The sequence below is a fragment of the Chaetura pelagica genome, unplaced genomic scaffold, assembly GCF_000747805.2.
Source record: "Chaetura pelagica isolate M959 unplaced genomic scaffold, ChaPel_1.0 scaffold261, whole genome shotgun sequence".
Classification (NCBI taxonomy): Eukaryota; Metazoa; Chordata; class Aves; order Apodiformes; family Apodidae; genus Chaetura; species Chaetura pelagica.
In genome coordinates this window covers 1297016-1304780 of record NW_009952189.1, presented here as the reverse complement: position 1 = coordinate 1304780, position 7765 = coordinate 1297016, and positions in this window count along the sequence as shown.

Sequence of the window (7765 nt, the reverse complement as noted above, 5' to 3'; positions counted from 1 at the left end):
TGAGCCAGTCCTGAACTGGAGACACCCAGACTGGTCCACAGGAAGATCAAGTCCCTGAAGCCATCTTACCACCTCACATCATCGTGGAGATGACAAATCGCACACAGAGTATTGCCATGCAGCACATGCCCTTTACAGCTCTGGCATTACCTGTCACTGGGCTGGAGGGTCTCAGCAGCACATTGCACCAACCCTCACCTCCTTTTCTCCTCCCGTGGATGGCTTCCCATGCCATCCTCTCTCAGCTGCTTAACTTCCTTTCCTTTGCACAGAGGTGTTCTAATGCCTGAAGCCAGGCAGTGTAATGCCAAAATCATGGTACTTCAGCTTTCCCTTCAGGGCAGGAATTCTGCCACCCAAGGAAAAGGTGGGATTTTTTCTTTATTAAATCCTGTATCACCTCAAAAACTTGAGTTAACCATAAACAGTGGTTGTCAACTCCACTTTGTTCATGTAATCCATTATGGACTTGCAGGTAATAATAGTAGGTTATGAACTTCCAGCATATCAAGACCTTTGCTACAGTAATACTTTCTGCATGTTTACCTTGGTGTGCAATTTATTTAGAACAGTAGCGTCAGTGAATGACTATCAGATCTTCAGATTATTTGATCAGAACCTTGCCTTATCTCCTGTCAACAAAGTGTTTCTGGCCATTTACTCATATCACTGTTATCCAGAAGTTTTCCTAGCCTGCTAGTGGGTTGTCCTGCCAGCTGTCAGCCCTGCATAGCACAACCCAATCCATCCAGAGTGTCTAAACCAGGTTTTAAAGACTGCTTTGCAACCTCAGATAAGTCTCACGTCAACTTCACCCCATTGGAGAAGCCAACACTCTTCTCAACCACTTCACAGCTGAGCAAGCCACATCCTTTTTAAGCATTTTATCACACAATAAAACTGCAAGGCTGGTTGAATTTCCATTGCTTTGTACAGACTTACAGAGCCCTACGTGGCATGTGTTGTGGCTCAAATCCCCCCTTCTGGCACAGAGTCAGCCAAGTCTGCTGGGAATGAGCTGGGCTGGTTTCAGTTGGTGGTCCTGAGCAAAAACAACAGGCAGCTAGTGAATAGCCATTAGCCTGCATCAGGGTGATTTGGAGTGGAACTTCTTCATGCCTCTCCTCATTCAGGTCCCTGCTTCCTGTGTTCCCCTCTTTTGCAGGGGCTAGTGCTTTAGGGTGGGGTGGATGCTGACAAACCAAGTGCAAACACTCAAGGCCAAGCATGGGATCTGGCACTTTGCTTTGCTGAGTCTCATATAATTATCCTCAGCCCATCAACCCCTCTGAGATTGATGAAAGCAGATGAATGTTTCACCCAACTTGGTGTTGTCTGTAAAATTCCTGAGGGTGCACTCAACTGCCTCTCTGGGGGCACCTAAAAGACAGGTAGATGTGGTGCTTAGGGAGGTGGTTTGGTGGTGGGCTTGGAAGTGCTAGGTTTACAGTTGGGCTTGATGATCTGAAAGGTCTTTTCCAACCTAAACAATTCTATGATTCTCTATGCATCCCCAAACAAAACTCTCAGCACCTCAATTCATCCAACATTCTTTTAAATGAGTTGTCCACATCATGTAGTGATGGTTAGTCACATTTTATGCCTTTTTTCCTCCACAACAGAAAGTGCAAGCTTTCTTCAGAAAGACAAACATTCTGCTCTGTATTTAGTAGCATTCAAAACACAAACAGCTGATCCTTCCCTCCTAAAACATCCTAGCAATAACAAGCAATAAGCATATGCAAATACCCATTGCCTTACTTAGTTTTCTCTTTCTTCTTCTACACACAGAATAAGTCTTAACTAATGCTTATTCAACATGCCCACTGAACAGCTAGCAAAGCAAGTTTTGATTGTGCATAAAGCTTTCACAGACACAGAAGTTAGCTCATGACCACAGAAGAAAAAGAATAACACTCCTGCAATACAAATGAACAAAAAGAACCTCAATGAGTACATCTTCCAATGCATCACTGATGTGCCCAAGAAAAAAATATCTTCCCCTTCCCCCAAATCTCCTCTGATTTGAGAAAACACACTCTGAATGGAAATCTCATTCCTTTCTGCTACAGTACAATGGATTCAGACCAACTAACCAGTGTCAAATGATAGAAAAATTAAACACTTACCTCCTCATTAGACTGCCACAGTCTTAGATTAACTGTTTGTAAGACCATCCTTGCCCACCATGAGCTAATCTTCAGATACTTAAATCCGTAGCAGTTTCTGCCTCATACCTTTAACCCAGAAGTTGACTGCCCATAGCAAGGTTTTGTTCTTCAGTAACTTTTCAGCTGCTTTCAATCACTTCTTTTTGCTCTAAAGCATCACCAGCTGTGCCCCAGGAGCCCTCATTAAGCTATTTGTGATACTTTTTATCTCTAGGACAGTTTTTCTCATCCTTTCTAAGGTGAAATGCTACTTGAAGTTTTCACAGGGAAAAAAACATTCTCCATCCTAGCTTGAATGGTGCTCATTTGTAACCCAGCAGATATTGAGTAGCATGTTGAGTGTCTATTTATTATTTTTTCATTTATGCTTTCTCTGCTTGTTTGCATGTTACCTAAAAAAAAAAAAGAAAAAAAAAAAAGGCAAATAACAATTTTGACTGCTTGTGATATCCTGCAGAGCTCCTGTTAGCCTGCAAGTCAGTTGCAGACCTAAGACTAGGAAATGCCTACCCTACAACATGCACTTTCAGGCATAGGCAGGCTTTGAAATTGTGCCCTACAGAGGCCAAGGTCAGTGCTTATTCCTAAAGTGAGCAAGGCACCTGGCCCAGGTGAAGCAATTTTAAATTCCTCTGGGATTTGCTTCTACGACAATTGTCAGGACATGTCAACAGATGGTGCTGAAATGGCCCTTTCTACTGGTCAGATGGGAAGTTCATTCATAGAATCATAGAATCATTTAGGTTGGAAAAGACCTTCAAGATCATCAAGCACAACCATTAACCAGCTGTCCTTGGGACCGCACTGATCTGCCATGTGGGTGAACCACGTATGGGGACAATCCCAGGAAAATATTCCTATCTGTTGCATCCTGCCGTCTCTCCTGAGTCTTCCCTGTCCTGCAAATGCCCTAACAAACAACAGAGGTTATGCTTTGTCTTTGTGGATGCTCCAGCCAAGCAATCCTTTCAGCTATTACCAGCTCAGCTTTTTGACCCAGAGCAGTTTCTGTGATAATATCTATAGTGTCCCTGTAGTAAAGTTTTTCCATTGTCTGAACCTCTCATTAACTACTTTTAGCCAAAAATTACCCTGTGGCATGTCCTGAAGCAGATCATTAATTAAGAGGGACAATGGCTGAACAAAAGTAGCTTCTAACATTCCTCCTGGTACAGCACAACAGATCTTCCCCCTGCAAGGCACTGCTGTGCAACAGGCTGATATGACATGAAAGAGCTCCAAAGCTTTACACTACATTGTGGTATGCTGCAATTCTGCCCTGTCACCTCTTACACATGGCTGAGACATCTCAACAGCTTTAAAAGTTGCCTTTCAGGGCTTACACCCCTTTGACTTGCATCCAAGAGGGGCAGCAAAACTTAGCCAGCTAAAACCAGCACATCATAGCTATACATATACCAGCATGCAGTGCTCACCCCCTACACATCAGCCTGACTCTGTGTGTGTAAACCCATGAGAGATGGTCTGGCTGCTGCCCTGCAGAGGGACGAATGTCTCCTCCATCTCTTCCCCAAGCAGTGCTCAAGAGGAAGCCCTGTGATGGGACACCCCTGGAAGCTGTGTTGTTTTCTCTCCTCAGCAACCTCAGTGAATGCTTTTAATCACTTTACTGAGGGCTTTGTTGAGATTGTGAATTCATGGCTGGTGGTCTCATGCCTCTGTCACCATGAGGTATCTAGAGAAAGACTGCGAGCTCCAGGACACTGGGCTTAGGATGCCTCACTGTGCTCACCAGGTCTTTTGTCTTACTCTGAGGAAGTAAAATTGATTCCTTTCCCTGTGTGCCCATGTTGAAATTCCTGATGATTAATCCAAAGTGATGTCTGCCTGCTGTGATGCACATGCTGTCATTTAACCACCAAATGCAACCTGCCACTCAGCCCCAATATCAATTTCACCTCATCCAACCTCCAGAAGTCCTGCCCTATTTTAAAGCTCTGCTCTCTCAGCCCCTCTCCTGCTCTGCCTGTGATTCTTCAGCCCCAGCATCCCAGATTTTTAATGTGGGGGAGAGACAGGACAAAACTAAATATAATTCCGTGTCTCTGTTTTCCCCAGGCTGCTTGTTTCAGCAGCATTTACATGTTTGAGGGGAGAAGACCTGTCCCAGGCACACAGAACTGAAGGCAGAGATGGGATCCCACCTTCATCATAACAAGCTGCTTGGGTTTTTTCATGCTCATTCCACTTTTCACTTTCCGTCAGAGATTCGTAAGCTCTGAGGGTAGTGAGGACATGCCCAGCCTGGCCAAAGGAGGCAACCAGGATAAGCAGATTTCCCCAAGACACACATAGACTTCCTAAGTTTCTTTCAGCTTCCAGCACACACGCCCAAGATCTGAGCCACTGTGCTGCCATGTTAATTAGAAAAGCTCCTCATGTCACAGCTGTCTCCCAGCCAGAGCCAAAGAATGCTCTGTGCCTAGCAAGCATGAGTAGCCATATGATTAGTGCTCTGCTAGAGAGTGTTTGTGACTGTATTCTAGCAGAGGCTTTGAGGAAGGCAGAGAAATTATACTGGTAAGTACCTTTAAAAATATTTTTTGGGGCAATGTAACATCTGGAAGCAACAAGCGAGAGTCAATACCGTAGGTTTGTATTATACAGCAACATCAGAAGTAACCTGGTGGCAGCCATTTGAGATCCAGTGCCTGAGGCCACTGCATTAGTCAGTTAAAATAGGGCCTAATGTTACACTAGTTCACGCAAACACCAGTTTTTCTAGTGTCAATTGTGGCTGCATGTTGCCTAACCAAGGGCAGCTTTTGGTCCATAAATTATTTGCCTGCCTTGTAATTTGTGCATGTTGCATTGTGTAAAAAACCAATCTGTCAACTGCAGTGTTGGTTGCAAAATATGTTCTCCTATAATTATCCTGATTGTTTATGCTGTGGTAACCTGTCCTGAGATACTGAGCAGTGAAGAAAGATTGATACACCCCAAAACGTAAGTGGCAATTAGGGCATTTCATCACGTGCTGAACATGACAGAATGTTTGTTGCATTTTAATGTCAGTCTTCCCTCTGATTCTCTGTCTTGTTGAAACACTTGGATCTCAGTTGTTAGGGGAAACCTGCTTAGGGACAGCTCAATGAAGATGGGTATAATTACTATCCAATATGCAAAGTAGGCACTCTGTTCTCTCATACGAATCATGTGTTTCCTTCATAGTAGAATTTTAATACAGGGACTAGGAGCTACAGATTATTCACTGTAAAAATACCATGAGTGGGTTTACACATGCAGTGTCATGACTTTGGCATGTGGTAACACCAGGACTGGCCATCACCTAGAGACAGAAACATCCAGGTGCCAATAAAGCACTTCCATGGAAGCACAGCCTACTGAAATTGTGCAACTGAAGCACAGCCTGGCATCCCCTGGGATCTGTGTGGAGTACATCCTCCTGTGCCCAGCCCTTGAAATAGTGGATTTTTGCTCAGCACTACTCACTATGCTAACTAAAGGAATCAGCTCCTTTGCTATTGTCTGTTGGTTCAGCTACTGCCCATGGTTCCACACCAGTCTGCACGCCCACAACAAGTCAGAGAACAGCTTTTCCCAGTGGCACCGCCAGCAGCTCTCCTGGGGACCTGGCTGGGTGCCCACCACTACATGGCATGTTGAAGAAAGAGATGATGGAGTATTTAGCCTGCATTTCTGACTGATGAGAACCCACCATAGCAGTACGTCTGCTGCAATTAAATGCAGCATTATCAAATATTTAAAACCTGGGGAAGTGAATGTGGAACTTCAGCAGGGGGTTAAAAAAGCACAGGAGCATCAGAAGAAGCTGTGGACAACATGGTTAAGTTGCAAGCAGGGAGGAAGAGAACTGAGACCAGTCACAGGTTGAACTAAGCAATTAGCTGAAGAATTATTGTGAATGTTTTGAAGGTTTCTGATCAGTGCAGCACTTCATGACATACCTGCTGTTAAATACCTCTGGACATGGCTGAACTTTGCCTTAGGTAATTGCAAAGAGTTTGGGAACAGCGAAAAGGATGACACAGCCTGTGCGCGTTCCCAGGATGGGCTTTAGTTCCTGATGGACAGTGAGTCATGGGGGGTGATGGAGCACAGAATTACAGTAGCTCTGCATGATTGTAAGAAGCTAGAAGTTTCAAACCACTGATCTAGGGTGCTTACTGCTTACATTTTTAGAACAGAGTTTACACTCTAGTGCACAAAAATTTGTGTTCTAAGAAATGTTTTTGTTATATTAATTTCACTAAAATATGGTGTAGTTGGGGATGACAGTTGCCTTTTGGGCTAGTTCCTCAGCTACTGTTGAGCTTATAGTTAGGAAGTCAACTGGCGTTTAAGGAGTACTTTTTATTTCTCTCTACCTGCTTAATTTTAAGTTCCATAAGTCACATCTGATAGAAAAATAAACAAACCAACCCAGCAAGATGGCTATTTTTACACAATTATGAGCCAGACATCACTCAGGTAATGGGGTAAGAGAAGCATCTTGAAAATAATGTGTTTGCCATCTTTCTTGTGGAAGGGAGAATCTGAGCTCAGCATGGCAAAACATCCAATTTGCTGTAACTCATCATGCCTCCTGTTGTTACAACTGCCCTGGCTTTGCTCTTCCATGCTTACCTTCAGTGTGGACAGTCTGCAGAACCTTGTCTGGAAAATTTATTGACCCACACCACTGCACTGAGCAATCATTTTTCCTTTTCTCCATGTGAAAATGTCAGACACACAGGCCTCTGGTAGTTTTCTTTAGTGCTTGATGCTAACCTCATTTCTTGTTCATTGCATCAAGTCAGACTTGAACTAGTCTTCATACTTATTTTGCTGCAAGCTTCCATGAGACAGATAAATATATAAATAGATATTAGGAAAATCTTATTTTTTTAAAACTTCTCTTTATTTTTACATTCAATGCACGAGGACAGACAAGATGAATATTCATGATGAAGTATAAAGCCATATACTGTCCTCAAAACAGTTAAAAGATAATAGTGCTTAAGGGTTTAAAAAAGTATGTTAGAAACCTTGTATCTCCAAAATTCTTCATTACAGAAAATTCGCAACTTTTAGAAAAGTAGAGCTTGATATCCTTGTGCATTAAGCCATATTATGAAAGTATGTAGATGTTTTAGATCTTTAAGAAATCTGTCTCTGCATTGCTGACAATCTTTATGTAACCTATTGATGGAGCCAACAGCCTCCACAATACACAGTATACAAACAATTTGAAAAGTTATATTACAAAATATACAGTAGTTCCTTTTTACATTTTTATAGATAAACATTGCATAGTTTGCAAATATGTAATATATAACACAATCAACAGCATTGGTCTGTATAACTTACGAAAAATTCTGTACACTCAAATAATTATAAATAAAGCATATATATCTTTTGGTAAGAGGAGGGGGGAAAACAAGCCAGGAACATGTTGTGCTGTCAAGAATTAAACTGAAATCTTTGTCAGAATCTGCCAAAAACAATGGCACAATATGGCCTGGAGCAAGGAGTGAGGGGAGTGAAAACAGAATATATCACAGGGGAAATGTTACAATGAGGAACCATAAAGTACTGATATGCCTATTAAT